Raw genomic sequence first — 22,500 nt, 5'->3', positions numbered from 1 at the left:
CTGTTCTGAAAGATAATGTGTTATCAATACTTCATAAGATAGTTTCAGCCAGGGAGAGGATAAAACTTGTAGTTGCCTTCAAAGCACTCCTTTGTCGTTGCTGTTGTTGTTGTTTAAGGTCTAGGCCATAGATCATAGAGCTGTCAGCCCACTGATAATCTTGATGGCTAAACCGAAGCCCAAAGAGAAGGAAAAACAACATACAAGTGCTGAGCTTCTATTGCAGTGAACACTTAGGGAGGCCTTGGTTAGCGAATGATAGCTAAAAGGATTAGGGAGGAAATAGCCATTTTCACCAAAGTTTATTTGTAAATTTCAGATTGGTGTTATATTGTCATCGTTAGCAGAATTGCCTGGTTGTGCTATAATATCTTTATAGATTTCCCATTTTTTTATAATGTCTTGGCAAATTTATATCGGCATGGATTTATTCCAGCAGTTTGCAAAGAGCTGTAGATTAAATAAAATCTTTTAACCATGTGTAAACTCTAACCAGCAACAGTCATTGGAGGAATTCAGTCGCTTGTAATATATGTGATTGCTTTACTAGCAATATGGACGTAGCCATTTGGATTTTGCCACACCTCGCATTGGAGCTGACAAAAGGTCACATGTTACCAGCATCAGCAAATTATGCTACTTGGGAATGATCATGCACAAAAGTGTGGCTGTATGTCTTGGGGATTGTTCAGTTGGTTCTAGTGGCTTTCAGCCATGATTCCACACTTATAGGGTTGCGAGCTGTGGGTTGGAAAATTCCTGGAGTGGAGCCTGGGGAGGGCTGGGTTTGAGGAGGGGAGTGACCTCAATAGGGTACAATGCCATAAAGTCTACCTTCCAAAGCAGCCGTTTTTCTCCCAGGGAACTGATCTCTGTAGCCTGGAGATCAGTTATAATTCTGAGAGATTTCCAGCCACCACCTGGAGGTTGGCAACGCTTCCATGCTACTGGAGGCAAGCAGAAACAGTTTTATAACAAGACCTAGTTTCTCCCTGCCCCCACCTCCTGCCTTTCAAAAGACAGACAGCCTTTTGAACAGGGCTGTCTGATAAGAAGTTTTGGTGTTCAAACACAGACCTATCAGTGTCAGTGGGATTGTTACAAGTATGTACATCGTCTGGCTTGAGTAGATTTGCGACTGCAATGTGCTGCTCAAACACTCTGGAAGTGATGAAAAAGGGAAACTTTGTAAATTATCTGCTACTCGTTGAATGCGCTGGTATCCTACATATACACATAATTTGTAATTTATTCATCACTTCTACTAATTATTAAGGAAAGGCCAAGAGGAAATAGAGATGTTGTAGAAAACATCATGAAAAGAAAAGAAAAATAGCAGGAACTGTTTACTGACACTTTCTGTCACCAAATTCGTATGTAGTACTGATTTTGTTTACATGTGATTTAAAAGAACAATGGATAATGAAGGGGGGAGGAATCCATAAAATACTAGATTTAGAATATTGTTAAAACTGGGGTAACATTCAGAATGAAGAAAAAATCTGGTTCTAAAATCTGCCTAACAAATAATTTAAAAGTAAAACCTGAGGCTACCTACCGGTAGAAAGAGTTAAGGGCAGCCCATTTCAACATTCATTACTCACAAGTAATCTTTACTTGCTTGGGTAAACCCATTAATGTCTGCCTTGGCTGTCTTCCAGCTTAACATTTCTTACATACAGCAAAAAAGATTATTTACCTGATGGTATGGAAAAGTAAGGAGTGCTTTGATATATATGAAAGACTGAATCTCTCCAAAGAGGATAAAAACCATTTTGGATAATAGCATTCATATATTCATTTTGCTGACAGATGACCTGCACAGAGAAACTCTCTTTTTTATTATTCAAAGTGAAAGCATTTTCAAAAGTTGAAAATATTTCACTGCAGCTAATTTTTATAAAGAGAAAGAGAGTCATGTTTTGTGCATATTAAAAATGTTGGTACCTTTTATGACTTAAATATATGTGTCTCTGTGTTTCTCTGTGTGTATAAATGTTAGAAGTAAAGCTGTAGGTTTCTTTTGTTTCCCCCCCCCCCCCCCCTTAAACACTGGCAGTATTGGCAAGAAAGACACGTAGCCTTTCAAAGTTCTTGTGGTGAAGAAAAAGATTCTGAATAAAACAATTTTATGTGATTTTGCAGGTGGTTTGAGCTATCATTTTATATGTACGTTTGTACCACTGCTCATTGGAATGTTCATATAATACTGACCTAATTATGCATAGAAAAAGATAAGCCATTTAGTTGATTCATTTCTTCTTTTTAAATCAAGAAAGGAACAAAAAGGCTCCTATTTTCTGAAAGAAATTGTTCGCTTTTATTGCAGAAAAGTAGCAGCTTGTGCAGAACTAGAACTGTAACAATTTTATATTCCAAAGGTTTTGTGTGTATTCGGTTAGTTACAGTAATTATACCCAATAACTGACAGCCAAAATCACGTAGGAGAAAGCAAAGGCTGTTTTCTCACACAGGCCCTGCTGCAGAACATCTGCTGAGAGATTTGCATATTAATTAACCCATATTAACTCTAATTATTCTGGGAAATTATCAAATAAATTGAATTTTCTAATTTTAACCTTTCTTTTACTTGACGCGTGTCGAGGCTGAGAGGACGCACCAGGCTATCTCACCTGGGCAATGAGCAAAGGATCTTTTTCTCCCCCTTTTGCTCCTTTAGACTTGGGGTGGCCTGGGGAGCTTTTGTGTGCCTTGTGCTTTTTTGGCTTCTGTGCTTGGTAGGGTCTCGGTGCATTTGTTGCAAGATGGAACATTTGTGCGTGTGAGCACAGATGGTGGATTTATACAGGGGTGAGGAGAGGTGGTACCTCAGAACAGTTGAGCAAATCTTAAGGTTTTTCCCCCCAGCCTGTAGTTCAGGCTTGAGCAAATAAATGGGAGTTTAATTCAATTAGAGCCAGGCTTTAGCCAGTGCCTCATGACAGAAATTATTCAATATTTTCCCCTTCACATTGTTTGGTTTACACATCACTGACTCCCTTGCTTTTGTATTCTGTTTAGAGTGGCCATAATGTGTTGAGCTTTTGTGTCTGCCATGTCACTGTCCCTCTCATTGTTGTCTGGTTTTGTCAATTGTGAGGTGGAATGATGCTATTTTTTGAAAACAAGCAGACAAAGGTTTAGTGGGTTAAGAATGGGGGCTGCGCTTCCCTAGTGAGCAAAAGAAGCATGTGTCATTTGTTTAAAAAATGCCCACCTTTCTCAAAAGGTAGAATTTCAAATCATATTTAACAAAAGAGAATTCTGAAGGGGACAATAAAACTTTTTTGAGCTTGTGAAAGGCCGTGAGTGTGGCTATGTGGCTGAAATCAGCCAGTAACAAAAAAAAATTCAAACATTTGGAAGTGTGATTCTAAGATATTTATTTTATTCACGTTCGTGGTAAAATTTTGAAAACCTAAAGGCTCAAGTTGCGAGATCAAAATGCTGTTGAAACTGCTTGCCCTGTAACTTTCACAATATGCGCGCACGCACACAGAGCACCCCATCCCAAACAACTTTTTCACAAAAGCCGCACTTCCTGCAGAAAACGTACAAGGCCTCATTTCCACCTTAATGCTTTCACTTCCCCCACCCCTTTCAAGCCCTTCAGGTGATCCACAGTTCTACAGAAGAGCCGATCCTTCCCATTAGTTCTGTGGATGGGCAAGGGAGCAGCAAATTACCTGAACAGCTCATCTCTTCAACAGAGGGTCTCCCTTTGACATCTGTGGGCTGTAGAAATCAAGAAAGAAATATCACTAGTCAGGCAAAAAGAACTGGAAAACAAGACTTTCTGATGTGGAAAGAATGGAATTTCAGAATCCTTTTCAATGGAGGCATCGCAGTTTCAGTGACAGCAAATATTCCCTTAAGATACAAGATATGGTTACTCCTGAAGAAGGTAGGGTGCAAAGTAAGAGTTAACACTCCCAAGAAGCTTGGTTCTACCACTGACCTGAAATTTAAGATATGTAAAAGCTAAACTGGGAGTTAAATGCATTTATGAAAAATGACTCATAAATAGAGCTATTAATCTTTGGGGTGGAAGAGGATAAAATGCCAGCAGCTGTTGAATGACTAAACAACAAATTTGTAAAGTTGCTACGGATTTTGGAAATGTATTTAATGTTACAAAAGTACTAGCCTAGGATATGGCATGTGTGTGTTGTGTGTGCGTGCGTGCATGAGATGGCTGAGCCTTCAGAAAATACTCAAATGTTCCTTAAATGTACACCTAGTTGAGAGTATGTTTAAAGTTGAGTAACCTTTCTGTGGAAGGTGATAGACACAATGTCTGTTTCTGCAAGGACACAATTTCCCTTTCTTCATGCTCAGTTTATTCAAAGTTTTATTTCCAAGGTCTTATTTTACTATAAAACTTTAAAGCTAGACAAGGCCTTCCCTCTTGTCATATAACAACACCAAAACAATTCTGATGGCTCAGTAGCTTATTATTTCATTCTTTGAGATCCTAAACAAATTACAGTAATTTTCACATTCTTCTTGAATATCCTTCAGGCATAGTAATAAATGTGCATCTCTGTATAAGCTTTTAATGTTTTATCTTGCTGGTTGATGTGAAATATATTTTTTGAATTGTCATGTATCCCAATAATTAAAGGATCTTCCTAAGTGATTTTCTTCCTCAGGCCTGTATGGCATAGACATGTTTGACATATTTAACAAATTTTTACAGGATTGTTGGCAAATAGATTTATAAAATACATCAAATTGTAGGCATAGCCATTGTTTGCAGTATTATTATTCAGCATTCCTTTACCGCAGTCTGATTTTTATGAAGGCACTTTTTCTACCTCCCCCCCCCTTTTTCTGGTCATCATAGACATTTATTGACTTAAGGTTTGAAGTACAAGTTATCAAGGCATTATTTGGCAAGAGTGCTAGAGATGAGGCAAGCATGGGGAACTGTGAAAGTCTCTGAAGTGTAAGTTGAGAAATTTCAAATGAGTCCGAGTAAAGAGAGATATGTAGATGTTTCCTGTTCTTTAAGCACAGAGTCTCTTGCAGGTTTTTTAAAGTTAGCTAAGATAATAAATATTATTACAATTGACTGCAAGAGAAACAGTCAATGCACACTGTTTTTTTAAAGCACTTTTCAATAGCTATGTATGAATCAACAGTGGCCGCTTTTGCATGTCCCATGTACCTCGTGGCAGAGCTGTGGTAAATCGCCCCCATGTATGCAGGGCAGCTCTTCAGATGTTTCCAAGCAGCTGGGAATATTGTGGTATTTGTATACTCAAGAAACTTCACTGACAGGAACATTGTCAAATGTATTGATTTAATTTGATTTCCAACCTGGTCCTTAAGGCTTAGGATAGGTTACAGAATATTTTTAAACTTATTTTCCCCTCTGCCATTACCAAAGCAATGGGAACCATGATGCTCCTATAAACAATTTCTTAGAAACCCATACTGGCAAAACAACAACAACAACCCAACCCAAACCCAACCCCCCAAAAAACAGGTATGCAAGGAGACAACAATATTTATCTGCTCTGTGTCAAGGCCCTCTCTTGCACCCTTTAAAAATAAGAATGGCTTCATGATAAGGATCAAGGCTCCTGATGTGCTTGGAGAGTATCTTTTCACAGTGAGTTGTAAGGACCTCTCTGTAACAGATGTTAATCAAGGCCTGGTTGTGAAAGGAAGCTATGAAACCTCTCATACACTGTGCCTTACCAGTTATTCCAGGACAAATATCTTAACAGCCATGGCAGTTATGCCATTGGAACATCTCCAAGCCATTTCTCAATGCTTCACCACGCGTAGCTATTCACTTCCAAATATTGCAATACATCAGTGGTAAATTGCCACATGTTAGCAACATGCCTACTGACACTTTTCATAGACATGCTCCTCTGTGTGTTATGGATGCAGAAGTCACTTTCACTTATACATAAAGAACCACAGCCTGGAGATGGGATAACTGTGTGTCTGACATGGCCCTAAGTATTGACAGCTCAGTATTTTGGAAGCAAGTATGCATACTGGAGTGGCTATGATGCATGACATTTAAATAGTGTTCAAGTTGCATTTTAGATGCCATATTTTCCCACTACAGCATGCAGCTTTCCCTGGGAATACTTGCACTTCTCTCATCTTTCAAATCCATGGTCCTTCTGTGGTGCAGAACCAGAAATCACCCTACTTGAGGCTACCCAATTGAATGTAGACCTCAGTGACCGCAGTATACAATATTCACAACTACCAATAGGTATCAGTGACTCTAATTGCTCAAAGAGTTTCTTATTTTGATAACTCCTATTCACAGTGTTAAAAAAGACCCCAACTGGACTTAAAAAGATAAAATCCAAAAACCCTTTGCACAGTAAGTGTGTTATGTGATAGATCACAACCACTTCAAAGAATCTATTATAATATCCAGACACAATAATCTACAGTTTGAACAGTCTCCGTAAATATGGATTTACATAATAGGTCATAATAGCTCTGGAGATCAGGCTAATCTGTCTGTCAAGGTTCATGCATTCAGAATTCATAGAGTTCTGTTAAACTAATTTGTTGTACTTCAAGTAAAAATAGTTTTAGCTAAAACTCTATCTCCTCCCTGGACCACGTGAAGCTGAGAGATCTTCCCACCATATTTTAATGGATCTATGCAGGTGTGCACGGATTTGGATTGGGGCCACAACATGTATGGAGGGAGTTTCAAACATACCCCTTCTCCCCATCCAGTTCCTCTGGTCGAAATTGAACCACCCTACCTACCCATCCCAAACTAGTACTAGCCCTGAAATGACAGGCAAAGAGATGGTCCCCCCCCTCTCTTTAAATACTGTTTTTGACACTGTTGTATACCAGTAAAAGATGCCACTTCTCAAATGATAGTCTGTATTTCATTCTTTCTACCATCTATCTACACTAATGTGAGTGGATACAGGTGTTATATTCTTTTATAATAATAACTAGGACAGATGAGCACTTGATGTCTATACTTCTGTTCTTTTACAATATTTTTACCTCCCCCCCCCTTCACTGGTAGGTTCCTTTGTAAGCTTTCTTGCTGCTCTCAGGTTAGCAAAGCAGCCCAGGAATTACTGAACCACATCATAGTCAGCACCTAAGAGAGAATTATTTTGCTCTCATCTCATAAATCCACACCTTGTCAGGGAAAAGGGCTCAGTGTCTGACTGATGAGAAGCAGCTAAGTTCACCTGCAGCAGTGTTAGCCCTTAACTCCAGCAAGCGCTAGGGCTGTTCATTCTTAAAAGGAGCAATAACTCTCCTAAAGGGCAGACCAAAGGAAGTTTATATGAGAGTTACCTGGGTGGGAATAGTAAAAGTCCACATTCTCCCAGAGGCTGCTTTCCCCATATAATTAAATGGGAATCACCCTTGCTTTACAAAGAAGGATGTATCCATTTTTCTTTGCCTTAAGCAATATAACAAGGCTAGCACTTTCTCTTCGGTTATCATTCTTTGTTTCTTAACTTAAGGATGCGAAAAGTCTTATTCACACCTGAAAATTCCATTTAAAAGCTTCCGGGCTTTGAAAACAAATATTCTAATTGCCCCCCACACATCTGCACTTGCACCTAATTTTCTTTCTATATCTGGGGGATACTTTTAATAAAATATATGTAGTTCCAGCTTCTCCCTAAATATTAGTTAATTCTCTATGGAAAATCATGGAGTCTGGATCAGATCAATCAAGCAGTGCTACACAGCCTCTCCCTGCTAGACCCTCCTATCTTCTTAGGTTGATTGTGATGCAAACAAAGACCTGCTACCTATGTGTGAGCCATTTCAACTTCTTCCATGAGATGGCTATCTCTTTATGGTTATCAGTTTGTCTGGACCAACCTACCAGATGGGAAAGGTGGCATTACTACTGTTGCTTAGAGCCATCTAAATGTGTGAGGATGAAATGCTGAAAACAGGATTCTCAGTGTGGGTGTCCACATATAGTTGCATCTTGTGGGTAGTTTCCTCTATAGGACCCAAAACACATTTATTTCTGAAGGCTCCTTTGTCACAATAACAGTAAAAGGAAAGTGAACCTAATATTGAAGCTATCCAAACTTTTCTGTCTGGTGCCTAATTCACAGCTGTGTCGCAGTACAGGAACTTAACTAATGGAGAGCATTTGTATTTTGCAAAGTATTTTGCTTCTGTTGTGTCTGTCCCAATCGTATGTTGTTACTACTACCTTAGAAATGCACAGTGGGCAAGGATGCTTTCATGAATCAGAATTATGGTATTCAGTTCTGCAGCCAAACTTCTTCTGTGAAATGTCCGTTCTCCCAAATTCTCCAGAGTCTAACTTCTCACATAGGCTAGATAAAGTTTACAATATTCTGTAAGGCATTTGACAATTATTCTGCTCAAAACTACAGACTTGTATTGGTATCTAATTGATATATATATTTACTAAAAATTTCTTGTGGTTTTCAGCAGAAGTTGAAGCAATCATCTGTTGTCCCTTACATTAGTGGTTCAAAATTTCAACAGTTATTTTAGCCATTGTACAGCATAATGAGGAGATTACAGACTGGCAGTAAGGATACCTTATGATTTGTGGGGCCCTGAAGGGAAATTTCCAGCAGAGCAACGTGCTTGCTGATTGGGAACAAGCAGACAGAATAATGATTAGTGGGTGACAAACTAGTTGTGAACAGGACATGAGCCTAGGGTTAACAGACTCCTGGTCCAGGCAGGGTTCCTCCATTTTGGGGGGCTTCAGCCCACTGCTGGCCAGTGGGGGAAGCCCCACCCACTAACAGGCACGTCGTACATTCACATCGGTGCACAGTGACGCGCTAGCATTTTGGCCAAAACTCTAGGAGAATGCAGAATAGGCATCTTGTTGTTGATTGTTCTGCACAGCATTGAATACCCAACAGGAGATACCAAAGGAATAGTTCCATGGCATGCTCAGGGTCTGGTAGAAATAGACCTGTTACCACCACCACCCTTAAGAGTGCCTGTGGCAAAACTCCAAAGATAGTTCAATGTAACAAATCACAATAAGAGTATAGCATGCTAAAATATCCATAATATCTCTAAAATAATTTGTTTGAATGTTGTGTACCTAATTTTATGCTATCTGAAAATAAAACATAAGCTTGGGACTTTAGTACCAAATGTGACCAAAGGATTTGAGAAGTTCCTTTTTTTCTTTTTTCTTGAGATGCCACTGATTGGCTATTTTTTGTTTTCATCAAATGGTGAAAACAAAGACTTGGATCCACTAGAGTGTTTCTGCAGACAGAAGGGTTTCCATCTTGGAGCATGGCTTTCTCGCCTCCTCCTTCCTGCTAGAGCCCCAAATGCCCCTGAAAATTCTCTTAAGAACCCCCAGGAGGGGTCTGGGGATTACCTGGAATTATAGCTCATTTCCAGACTACAGAGATCAGTTCCCTGGGAGAAAATGGATGCTTTGATAGAGTGTATGGCATTGTACCCCACTGAGGTCCCTGTCCTCCCCAGGCTCCCTTCCTAAATCTCCAGGACTTTCCCAACCTGAATCTAGCAACCCTACCCCACATCCCCCACCAGTGGCTAGTGGGGACCTGGCAACCTACTTCCTGATACTGGTAATCACACTGCCTCTGAATAGGGAAGTTCCCTTAAGTCACCAGGGCTAGTGGGCATTGATAGACAGTGGCCCCTGCCACACAGGCAGGAAACTGCAGAGGAGAAGTGTGGCTGTTTGCCCCGGGGCAAACTAACATGCAGTAAAGCGATCAGACCTACTGTGGAGGTTCTGTGGAGGTACTGTGGAGGTTCCATGGCAAGGGAGAGGTGCCGATCACAACACACGCCTGCGCGCAATGAAGAAGCGCGCGGCGCGGCGAACTGGTTTTCTTTTTTTGTGTACACTACGAATGCGCATGCTCCGTTGGGTGCGTGTGCGCATCCACGGAGATGTGGGGTACTGGTAATCACACTGCCTCTGAATAGGGAAGTTCCCTTAAGTCACCAGGGCTAGTGGGCATTGATAGACCTAGTCACTGACAAACCTCTCCTATTTCAGGTTTCCATGGTGGAAATGTTTCTGTCCACAGGAATGTTGTGGTGCATGAAATCTATAGTCTGGGTTTCAGTAATATCCTGCCTTAATTTTAGACAATAGCCAACCCATTTACAGATGAATCCAAAAGCAACACTTGCACATACTCTTTTGTTTTCAGATTTGAACTTTTGCAAATAATTTGAACAAGTTTTACACACTCTGTCCAAAGGAGAGGCTATTTAAGGGTGGAAATGTTTAGGTTTTTATTATATCACACACCCAGTGTTATGGGTGTTGCAGGAGCAGTTTAGAACATGACTTAACAAATTACAAAATTGTACACTATGACAGTCCCAAAGTACTAGTTCATTGTGTAGATGAGCCTCTGCTTCTAGATATGGGCACAGTTTTCTCCAGTGATGTACAGACAGAAGTATAAATACATTATGCTGTCATAACGGTTTGCTACTTTTATGGTCATCATTTTGTTGAACACTGAATCCTCCATACTTGGCATATTTGAAGTTTATCTTTTTTTGTTGTTACTTTTTTTTGTTATTAGATTTTCTAAGTCTCGGCTGAGAAGTTCTTCTAACATCAAAGTAAACATTGCACTTACTACCACATTTTCCAGTTGTTCATGCTCAGTGCATAGGATTGCCAGGTCCAGATTGGGAAATACCTAGAGGTTTAGTGGGTGGGAACTGTGGAGGGCAGGGTTTGGGGAGGGGAGGGACCTCAGCAAGGTGCAACATCATAGAGTCCACCTTCCAAAGCAGTAATTTTCTCCAGGTGAACTGATCTTGGTCATCTGGAGATCAATTGTAATAATGGGAGATCTCCAGGTGCAACCTGGAGCCTGGCAACTGAGACAATCCATTCCAAATGGTACTGCTGTGAGAACTGTACTTGATAGGACAGCAGGGCTTCCAGAATTCCTCTAAGAAATTTCACTTATTAAAGAATTTCATTAAACAATATAATAGGATGAATTTAGCTTCTTTCAGCACTTTTATAGAACACAGTTTTAAGCATTGCAGCTCTAATAGTGTAATGTTATGGAGAGTTTCACCAGTCTAATCCCGTTGCTTTATTCTTAGTCCCACTGAGTTAGTCTTCCCATCCTTTGGAGTCTGGAGAGTGCTAAATCAACTAATTCAAAGAAGTAATGCAATTTTTGTAGCGAGGAAAAATGCTACTATGTGTTACTCACATTTTAATGCTGCCTTCCTCCACATTGCTCAGGGCAGTTTACTACGTCACATTTATTTTCACACTGACCCTTGTGAGGTGAGTGAGATGGACTAGGTGTGAATTAAGACTCAGGGATTCTTAGGCTGTAACATCTGAAATCTGCTTACACTGGATGAGGTGCATCCTAAATATGGACTTTATTAACCAAACTGTTTATATGTGTTTGCCCCTCCCCTGTCGGAATAACGAGACAGACAACAGTTTGGAAGTAAATAAGGGCCACTTTATTAACTATTTAACATAACATTGCGGCAAGGGACCAGCTAAGCAAGCACGGAACAGGCAAGGCAGGTATCATTCCCTTGACCAACCTCCTTCCCATTTTCTCGGGCGGGTCACCCACCTCTGGTCTTGAGCCATTGGTCTGGCTCACGACCGGCAGCCCAGCAAACTGGTCGCCACCTAGGAGCACCTACCCCTGAAGCCTGACAACTTGCAGAGAGGAGTATACCCTAGGAGGTTCCCAGTGGGGGTGATCACCATTCCCCACCCTGGACCTGAAAATCCGAAGGCAGTTCCTGATGACCCCCTGTTCCCTAATGGGGAAAATGCCGTGAGGTGCTCACTGGTTCTGGTTTCTTGCCCTCACCAACCTGTCACAGCTAAGACCAAGCCTCTGCTTTGGTCTTTGCTCCCACTAAAAGACCAAGACTGAGCTAATCCCTTGCAGCAAGTCCTACAAAAAGAACCCGTTGCCCTTGTCAGATAGGTGCACCCCGTCAGCCCTATACAGGTCCTGGAACTCAACCCGTATGTCGGGGTGTGACAAAAATTGCCCTAAACCACCCTCCATGGCCTTTCTCATCTGGTGGGGCAGAATAGCCAACCCAACTATTTGCACTCCAGACCCTCTTGCTCTTATCATTGCAAGGTTGGCCTCCGCCTGCAACACCAGGGCCTTGCCCTTCGTGACAAAGCAGAACAGTCAACCAGACTATCTGCACTCCAGGACACCGTGCTCTTATCATCGTAAGGTTGTCCTCCGCTTGCAACACCAGGGCCTTGCCCTTCATGGTGAGACAGGGTAGCCAACCAGACTATCCACATTCTAGGCAACCTTGCTCTTATCATCACATGGTCAGTCTCCACTTGTAGCACCATGGCCTTGCTCTTCATGGCAAAGCAGAATAGCTGACCAGACTACCTGCACTCCAAGCCACCTTGCTCTTGGCCTCCACTTGCAACACCAGGGCCTTGTCCTTCATGATGAGGCAGAATAGCCGACCAAACTATCTGCACTCCAGATCTCTGTTCCCCTGCCCCCACCAACCTCCTCAGGCTGTGTGCGCCATTTAGAACTTTTCTCCATGTGGCGGCCTAACTGTCCCAACCACCACCCTTATGGGGCCTTTGCTGGGCTATAATTGCCGCCGTCTTAGGGAACCCAGTGCTCCTGCTGCCAGACTGCCACCCCTTATGGATAGCGCCTTTCACCAGGCCCTCCCCCCAAAACCGTCATTAACTTTGGGGGCCTCCCTCAGGGAGCTATGCTGCCACCGGGCCCCGCCGTCCAAGCACAGCCAACACCACTGCCTGTTGATGGGATGCCGCCGCTGCCTCAGCATGCCCCTCTGCGACTGTGAGGACAATGACGCCCATCGCTTCTCCACCACTGCACCAACCTCAATGCCAAGAGCCTTCAAGTAGGCCCCTATTACCACCACCCTGCGTGCTCGGAGCTGTTGAGCTGTCGAGCATGCAGAGCAACTGTCATCGGGCGGGGGTGGAGCCCGGCCTTTTCCAACAGCGCGTCATGGGTGCTGTTGCTGCCCCAGCTTCCTCCAGGGTGGCAAAACAGCCCCCGGACCTCCAACGGCTTTGCCGGGAGGATGGGAGCTCTATTTCTTTAGTATCTGTGTACAGTTGTGCTCTAGAAGAGCTCCTTAAGGAAGCGTATGGTTAATGCCTGGACACTGTGCCGTTTTATGCGTGGCACTCTTTCTATATTGTAAATCAATACCTTCTGATAAACCACAACCTTTATGTATTTGAGGGTGGTGGCGGTGCAGCTGCAGGGCTTTCTAGATGACCCATTCCAGTCTGGCTTTTGCCCGGGACATGGGACGGAGACTGTGCTGGTTGCCCTTACTGATGACCTCCGCAGACATCTGGATCGAGGCGGTGTGGAGGCGCTGTTGTTGTTAGATCTGTCGGCCGCATTTGCTATGGTCGACCACCAGCTGCTTGCCCACCACCTTGCTGACGTGGGGATTCAGGGGTTCGCCCTTCAATTGCTTGTCTCTTTTCTTCAAGGCCAGGGACAGAGGGTTGTGCTAGGGGAGCAGCAGTCCCGGAGGCACCTGCTTGAATGCGGAGTGCCTCAGAGGGCAGTACTCTCCCCGATGCTATTTAACATATACATGTCCCCCTCACCCCAGATTGTCTGGAGGTATGGGCTTGGGTGACACCCAGCTCTATCTGATGTTGGGCGGTCAGTCGGACTCCAACCCAGAAGACCTTCAACAGGCGTTACAGGCTGTTTCTGGATGGCTCAGGCTGAGCTGGCTGAAGCTGAACCCGGCGAAGACGGAGGTCCTATGCCTGGGTCGAGGTGGAATGGGGATGGGGCTCTCGCTCCCGGCCTTCGATGGGGCACCTTTGGTGCCAGTTTCAGAGGTTAGGAGTTTGGGAGTGCTCCTGGACCCCACCTTAACGATGGAGGCCAAGGTGGCAGCCACTGCCAAAGCGGCCTTTTACCACCTACGGCTGGTGTGGCAGTTGGTCCCCTTCCTTAGCTGCGAAGACCTAGCCACAGTGATCCATGCGACGGTCACCTCAAGGTTAGACTACTGCAACGCTCTCTTCATGGGGCTGCCTCTGTCGCAAATTCGGAAGCTGCAGCTGGTGCAGAATGCAGCGGCCAGGTTGGTAGCGGGTGTCTCTAGATGGGACCACATCCAACCTGTGCTGAAAGCACTACACTGGCTGCCTATAGCGTTCCGGATTCGCTTCAAAGTGATGGTGCTTACCTTTAAAGCCCTATATGGCTAGGGTCCAGCATACCTGAGGGACCGCCTTTCCCCACACAGGCTCCAAAGAGCACTTCGGTCGGGGTCACAACACTGCCTAGTGACCCCGGCCCTAAGGAGGCCAGGCTTGCTGCCACAAGGGCCAGGTCCTTTTTGGTGGTGTTACAGGCTACTATCTGGTGGAATGAGCTCCCGGAGGAGATCAGGGCCCTGTGGGACCGGTTACAGTTCCGCAGGGCCTGTAAGACGGAACTCTTCTGCCAGGCTTTCGAATAGGAACCACCACTACCACCAACGGGCAACCGCAGAGCAGTTCCGCCAGGTTGGGCTGACTGGCCACCAAACATCGTGGCCCACGGCACCCCTCTCATCGACCCCAGTGTGATGTACAATAGGGAGTGAGCATACTAGTCGCAATGGATCCTGGGAGTTTGTCCACTGTGTTTAAACTGTTCTAACTGTATTTTTATTGCACTTTGTGCCTTCATTGTTTTAAATTGTGGTGTTGTATTACACTTCTGTGTTTTGTAAGCCGCCCTGAGCCTGCGTGCGGGAAGGGCGGGGTATAAATGAAATGAAATAAATAAATATTTATTATCAAATAGCTAATTTAGGCTAAATAATTCATTCTTGTTACTTATAAGTCTGGTATTCAGTAATATTAGAGCACTTTTAAAGAAATTGTAATGAGGTTTGTGTTACTGAGTCTGCTTTAGCATCCAGCAGAGGTGAAAGTGATTAGATAAGGTTTAAGGTATGAGGTTTGCTGTTAAGAAAGTTTGGGCAGTGCTTGCTTATTAAAACTACAGGACCCTGGGTTCATACTTCCAGGAAAGCTCACATTAGTCCTTGAAGAAAGCCCTGCTCCTTAATACCACAGATAGGCTGCAGTTACTGATGAATGAGAGAATGGCACTCTGTACATTCTTGTTATATAATATTAGCTGATATCTCTGTTTAGAGAAAGAAAAATTACTAAAATGGACATAGCTTCTGGAGGAGGGTTTCAACATAGATGCTTCTTCTGCTTAGGCCATTGGCTTTTGGCTTCCCCCCTCAAAGATTAAATCCGCACAGATACTCCACTGTGTTCTAGATTGTCTAGCAGCATGTTCCAAAAGAAAGCCCAGCAACTTTGGAAAAAGGTAGTATAAAAAAGTATAAGAACTTTAATCATCTGCCCTTGCTTCCCACATGAACAAATGAAGCTGCCTTATACTGAGCCAGACTTTTGGTTTATCAAGGTTTATGTTGTTTATATACCTACTAGCAGAACCTCTCCAGGGATTTCAGGTCAAGGTCTTCACATCACATAGAGGTTTATATCTTCACCTATAACCTGATCTCAGATCTCCAAAGAAGTTAGGTGGAGTCCATAGACATTATGACATTTCAGGAAATATGCAAACTGCATGAATGTACCATCCATTCTGGAGCTGCTTTCATTTCTTATGTCTTGATTAATTCCAAGGAGATGCCCCTTTGCAGAAGATAATTTCACGTTTGTTCAGCAGAGACGCTGAGATAAGCATTTTCAGGAGTGACAAAATGCATGACTCAAACAGTGCTCAAGCTCTGCAGTTTGTGAGATGTTTGAACATTTTGCCTGACTATCCTAGGCCAGCCTGGCAGTGTGTGTCAGAACACAAATTAGACTCCATAGATCTATGTTTGTTCAAACCACACAGAAATGTTCTCTGTGCCATCTTTTACAGCCAGAAGAATTGTTTATTCAGATTCCCTAAAGATCAGTGAGAAAGTCAAACTTTTTTGGTTTTACTGATCACATCACAGCCTTAATAGCAATACTTAGATAGGTGAAAAGTTACATCATAGACTAGGACACTGGTTGGATTTTAACCCTAGTTTTTGCTTACTTACTGAAAAACGAAAAGATCAGCAATACAGCAAACCCCGTTACTGGGAGGAGAGTGGTTAGCAATTACTGGGCAGAATAGTTTCAAGACGATATTCCAAGAACATATCACCCTAATTATAAACACCATTTAAAGGGTACCATAGGCTTTTCCTGTCAGGGGAGCAGGGCAGAGTATTTTTTCAGGTATTGCAGTGAGTGGGATAATGTCTCATAGTTGGCAGCTGGTACTAATTTGTGCCCTGCAAACTACAGAAAAATAGACCAATCCTCAGGATACTTCCCTAGCCAGTAAGAGCTTTCTTGTCTTAAATCTAACTGTAAAATTAATCAAAGTTTGAATCTAGTGGCACCTTTAAGACCAACAAAGTTTAATTCTGGGTATAAGCATGCACACAAAAGCTTATACCCAGAATTAAACTTTGTTGGCCTTTAAGGTGCCACTGAACACAAACTTTGTTCTGTTGCTTCAGACAAACACGGTTACTGGCCTGTAAAATTAATCCATACACCGATACCATTTGAAGAATTATTTGCTTTCAGAGAAGAATATGAAAGGTTTACTGTACCAGGGTCTTGTTATAGTTAAAGCACTGCTGCTTTTAAAAACAGTGGTAGTTTGTTTTTTTTTTTAAAGGAACTCATTTTCCCATATCTATCACTAGTCCCACAGTTTGGGAAACAAATTTAAGTACCGGATTTATATGCATTGGTAACCCCATATTACACATACAGTTTTGGAGAAAATGATTCAGCACAAAATGGCACACAATGGCAGTAAGTCAGATAATCTTCATAGGCACGTAGCTTGTTCTCACTGACTTACCATTGTAAGCACAGTGCTGCATGGCAAATTTCTCTGTAATACAGTACAGTACCTAGGTATAATTATGGGCCCATTTTGCCAATGCAACTGTTACACAGAATTGTAATTAATTCCTCAGAAGACTACTGTGAGAATTTTGGATACCAGTGCTGGTTTTGGACATTTATTACTGCTCTTTAGTTGGTTTTTGCTGTGCCTCAGAGACAGATGTAAAATTAGTGTCTATTTTGAGCCAGCAAACAGTACGTCTTACCCTCCTGTTATTGAATTGCAGAATGGAATTGTTTGGGCCCCACTTCTTTGTGGTTTTGAAGTAATAGTCTGTTTATTTTGCCAAGTGGGGTGCCTCACTACATGTACAAAATTTTGCTGAGGCTGAGGCAAAAAGTTACTAATTTGGCCTAATGGAAAGAACATGAGATGAAGTCGGGATGAAAGGTGACAAAGTGTGAAGGAGGCATGGCCTCCTGTGTCTTAATAATTGAGTAGAAAAAGGAATTTAAACATGTGCAGATTGTTTTTCCTGCACCACTTGCCACAGTGTCCCCTTGTGCATCGCTCCTCCTGGCACTTGGCTACTGTGTCATTGAAGGACCTCAGTGGGGTACAATGCCATGGAGTCCACCCTCCAAAGCATTCATTTTCTCCACGGGAACTGATCTCTAGAGATGAGCTGTGATTCCAAGAGATCCCCGGGTCCTACCTGGAGGTTGGCATCCCTAATCCAAATAGTGTTTAGAGAGATTCTGCCGGATGAAGGTCCCAGTCACACACGCAACATAATGCACTGGGGAAGCGAGGCTATTTAAACCGGAGGAAATTGACCCACAGTTGCGCAATCACACATTTCTTTGAAGCTGCGGGCATAGCCCACCACTGCATGATCAGATGCAATCGCGGGTGAGTTGGGTTGTTGTTTTTTTGCTGTTTGTTTTCGATTTGCTTAAACAGAGGATCAATGGATCACATCTCCACACTGAGGGCTCCCTATGGAGTGTGCGATGATGCGCCTACTGAGAAGGTAAAAAAAACAACGGCACAGAGTCGGGATGGCCTGTTCAGATCATCCCGACACCATGAGAGCGCACTGGAGCGATCACACAGGGGAAAGTCCGTCTGTGGCTCGTAGCAACCCGTTTGATACTGGACTTTCCCTGGTATTTTTTAACTCCGCTTCTTTGGTGGAGCGAGATGAGTTGCCGACGGGTGCAGGACGCTTGTCAGATGTTCCCGTGTGATCGCACCCTTAAAATCCGCACGGCATTCGTGCCTATTGCACAGCTAATTCTGCGTGTGATCGGGACCGAAGTGTAGTAAATTATTGGGAAGCCTTTATTCAAATGAGAGGAAAAGCTGTGTTATTGAGAACTGGTTCAAATGGCAGGGATGATGGACTGTTCCCCTCCCCAGAAGTGTGAGTGTGAGTGAGGAGCAAGGGGTGGGTGGGAAACTTTATTTCACTTTCAGCATGTCCCAGCTATTTCCTTTAGGTGATTCGTTGATTATTTGTCATAACAAGCAACAAACAATTTTTATCTAATTAAAAAAAAAAGTAGGAGTGGGATATTTCTCACATGGCAGCAAACACTCAAGTACATTCAGGGCAGGGGATTGTTTTTTTTAAAAAAGTGAGCACTAGTGAATGTGCACTATCTATCAAGCACAGCTGCTACTATTGCTGCTGGTCTTCAGTTCATCTTCAATTCATTTCATTATGGGTTGTGATGGTTGCTTTGCAAGTCGCATTAAGAGGAATGGAAATCAGCAAGTGATAGATTGAGCCTTACTTTAATACATAGAAGTCTATCCGAAATTAGCTCAGTCTGTGTGCAGGTAGTCCTTATTCCTATTATTTCAAATTGGGGGTAGTTTGCATCAGTGCATGCCTATATCAAGAGAAGGGGCTGGGTGTGCAGAGGGAGGAAAGGCTGTGTTAACATTGATGGGCACTTCCAGCTTGCACTTTTGATCGAAAGATGGCCGAGACCTTCCATAAAGTGCAGTTGACAGTGGTTGTTTATTTAGTTCAAAAGTATTTATTACTATTTGTGTGAGAGGACCCTAAAGGTTGGGAAGTATTGTTGGCCTCCGATGGTGATGGATGATCTGTTCCTGACCCCATATAGTGAGACATGACTTCATTGCATGTTTAGATTGTTCTGATATTTGGGACTCCCCAAGGGCTGTTCATAAATCATTTATCTTTCTTCCTCCCCCTCCTATTTTTTTTTTCCCCCTTGAAGGAAATATTTCAGTTGCATTGCTGTAGGAACACTAATGTGTCACTTGGGATCGCATGGTCCATGCCAAAAGAGACCTTAAAAGGCATGTCCCCCCCCCCTTTCCTGGATAAAGGCCTTTTAATGCCTGTCCAGCCTTAGATAATTTTATTCACTCCTCCTGGACCTTTCTTTATTCCTCCTGTGCCCAGAGATCACTTTTTAGGAGGTTGGTTGAAAGCTTCCCAGGCCTTAGGATCCTTTGTTGAAGCCCTCCCCCCTCCCCCGACTTAGCGTTCAGAAAAATTTGTAAAGAAAACTTCTGCTTGTTGCTAAGAAATAGTTAAATCTCAGTCACCAGGGGGAAAAAAACTAAACAAAACAGAAGCACATTATTGATTGTAGTAAGGTATATCTGGACCACACAGCTAGAGCAGAGATGTTAGAATATTACTCTCTCTCTCTCTGTCTCTTTCTACTCTGAGGGCATTACCCAGCCTGAACTTGCCTAAACCCTTGTGGTCACACCTCTTGAAAAGGTTTTGTTTCTCCCGTCAATTGGTATTCAAACCAGGTCAGCAGATTCTGTTTGCCCAGCTCTACTGCCGTTTTCATTTTAATTTGCACCTGTTGTGCAGTTGTTTGGAAGGCAAGTGCAGACCCGCGGATTATACAAAGATCATATTATGAACAGATATGCACGGTGTAATCTTTTTGTCCCCAGACTCACATGACAAAAAAAAAAAAAATCTTTCTTCTTGTTCCTTTAAAAAAAAAAAAACCCTCCCTGGGAACTTGTCAAAGCAAACAGATATGACTGACTAAAATTTGTTTCAAGAATTCTCCAAAAGCATTATGAACCTGACACACAATCCTTTTCATTTATTTTCTTCCACTTTTGTATAATCCAATAGCTGGCAAGAGCCACTTGAGATAGCTCAGTTGATAACTTAGCAGGATTGCTTTATTAGGCACAGAGAAATCAAAATGAACCTGAAAATTGTTTGCGCTTTTTCCTACAGGCTTCCCTCAGCCTGCCTGTCTGCCTGCCTGCCTGCCTTTCTCTCTCTCTTCCTTTGGATATTTGTGTATACACACACCCCTTGTTCTTGTGATGTCATGCTTTTAACTTGTTTTTTGTGTGTCTTTCTAGAGAGGTGGGTTAACAATTCTTGGCAATCGTGTGTGTGTGTGTGTGTGTGTGTGTGTGTGTGTGTGTAAAACGGCTGGTGTGTTTCTCTAGCTGAGTTAATGTCCCATGTTTATTACTCTAATCTTTCTTGTCTGGTGGTAAAGTGGACAATTTATGTACTAGCATGTAGGCTGAGAGCCTTGTGAGGGCTGACTAATTCAGAAACAGCCACCTTCAATTGAGTTCACAGACCTTATTTACAGGCTGTCTATTTTAAGAAAAGCTACTGAGCATTTCTGGGACTCAGGGCTGCAAAAACAGCCTGCTTATTCTTGTGAGTTTGTGTGTGTGTATGTATGTATTTAATTTTCTTATAGTCTTGGTTGTGCCACTTTGAAATTGTTTGTGATTATGGTAATATAAAGACATCTCAATATTAGGGTTAACAGCCTGGCCTATATAGTTCTTCTTAATTTTCTTTTTAAAAATTGTTTTGGCACATGTTGAGTGATATATATTTTGTTCAGTAATCATTTCATTTAGGGCAGATATGTATGTTAGTGAACGTGGACCAGTTTGAAAAACACAAATAACATCTTTAAAAGTAATGCATATATTGCTCATGGAAGGGGGGGCTGATAATGAATATGTGTGAGTGTTAATTCACGAGAACAATCCTAAACAGATCTACCCAGAAATAAGTTCCATTTTATATAGTGGGGCTTACTCCCAGGAAAGGGTTTTTATAATTGTAGCCTTAATATGTATGTGCCGGTTTCATTGTTCATGTGAAACAACAACAAAACATGAAAAACTCACATAAACTGCTCCATAGTTGTTGTTTTTTAATGACAAATACGTGTATATATTATAAGTACATTTTACATTGAAAATCAGTGTGAGCAGTTCTTAATTCATACGAAAAAGATACATGCAAGTATTCCTATCTTGTTCCCAGATCAGCCATCCTTTTCTGGCTATTTTAGTTGCTGAAAATTTATGATGTAAAAGTTTGAGTGGTTGGGGGTACATTTTGTATAATGCTAGACTAGATGGACTATTGGTCTGATCCAGCAGGGCACTTTCCAACTCTCCCACTGGCTGTGTTGTGCGCTCCATCAGCCATTGACCCATCAACCACCACTCAAAAGTACTTGCATGCCATCAGCTGGGTGCTGGGTCTTCTCCACTCTCCTGCCCACTGCCGGCTTGGCCACTCTTCCCTCCCTGTCAGAATAAATTGCCAAAATGGCTATCTCTCCTGACAAAGAAGCTTCTCCTACTTGGCTCCTCCATGGCTGGCTGGCTACTGAGGTGGGTCAGCAGCCATCAAACCATTCTCTTAAACTCCTGCTGTGCAGCTCACTTTCTCCTAGCATTGCCAACCTCCAGGTGGGACCTGGAGATCTTCCACTGTTACAGTTGATCTCCAGATGACAGAGATCAGTTCCCTTGGAGAAAATGGCTGCTTTGGAGAGTAGACTCAATGCATTATACTCTCCTGAGGTCCTTCCGCTCCCCAAACCCTGCCCTCCACAGGATCCACCCCCCAAATCTCCAGGTATTTCCCTACTCAGAGCTGGCAACTGTACTTTCCCCTCAGTGGCTGTTGCTAGGCAACCAAGCTTGGTTCTGTCAGTAAAAAAGCAGGGGGAGGAGGCCCTTTCCAGGTCTACTTTGGCCTTTGTTGTGAACACAATGGGGCCAGTCCTGACTAGGGTTGCCAGCTCCAGGTTGGGAAATTCCTGAAGATTTTGTGGTTGAGTCTACAGAAGCCAGAGTTTGGGAAGGGGAGAGGCCTCAGCTGAGTCCACCCTCCAAAGCAGTTATTTTTTTCCAGGGGGAGAGAGATCTATTCTCTGGAGTTCAGTTGTGATAACAGGTGATGATACAGTCAGTGTGGCGTAGCAGTTAGTACTTCAGAGCAGGGTCTGCCGGACCCAGGTTCTTGCTGTGGAAGCTGAGTGGGTGATTTCAGAACAGTCACAGACTTTCAGCCTAACCTACCTCACAGGGTTGTTGTGCAGATCAAAAAGAGGAGAGGAGAATGATGTAAGCTGCTTTGGTCCCCACTGTGTAGAAACACTGTACTTGTCCTCCTGGGGAACCATTGTTGTCAATCTCCAGGTGAGGGCTGGAGATCAGTCAGAATTACAACTGCTGTCCAGATGGCAGAGATAAGCTTCCCTGGACGCAATGGTGGACTGTCATTATACCCTGC

At 42.9% G+C, this 22,500-nt stretch overlaps 1 protein-coding gene across 1 annotated transcript in view; it reads left to right on the top strand.

Moving 5' to 3' along the window:
* ZEB2 (zinc finger E-box binding homeobox 2) overlaps positions 1-22,500 on the top strand; it is a 197,680-nt gene that overhangs the window by 111,597 nt on the left and 63,583 nt on the right. The gene's annotated exons all lie outside the window — the stretch shown is intronic.

This window comes from Gekko japonicus, unplaced genomic scaffold, assembly GCF_001447785.1.
Source record: "Gekko japonicus isolate JY-2015 unplaced genomic scaffold, Gekko_japonicus_V1.1 scaffold124, whole genome shotgun sequence".
In the NCBI taxonomy this organism is placed as follows: Eukaryota; Metazoa; Chordata; class Lepidosauria; order Squamata; family Gekkonidae; genus Gekko; species Gekko japonicus.
The sequence above is the reverse complement of the archived record's forward strand: the minus strand, read 5'-3'. Positions and strand labels throughout refer to the sequence as shown.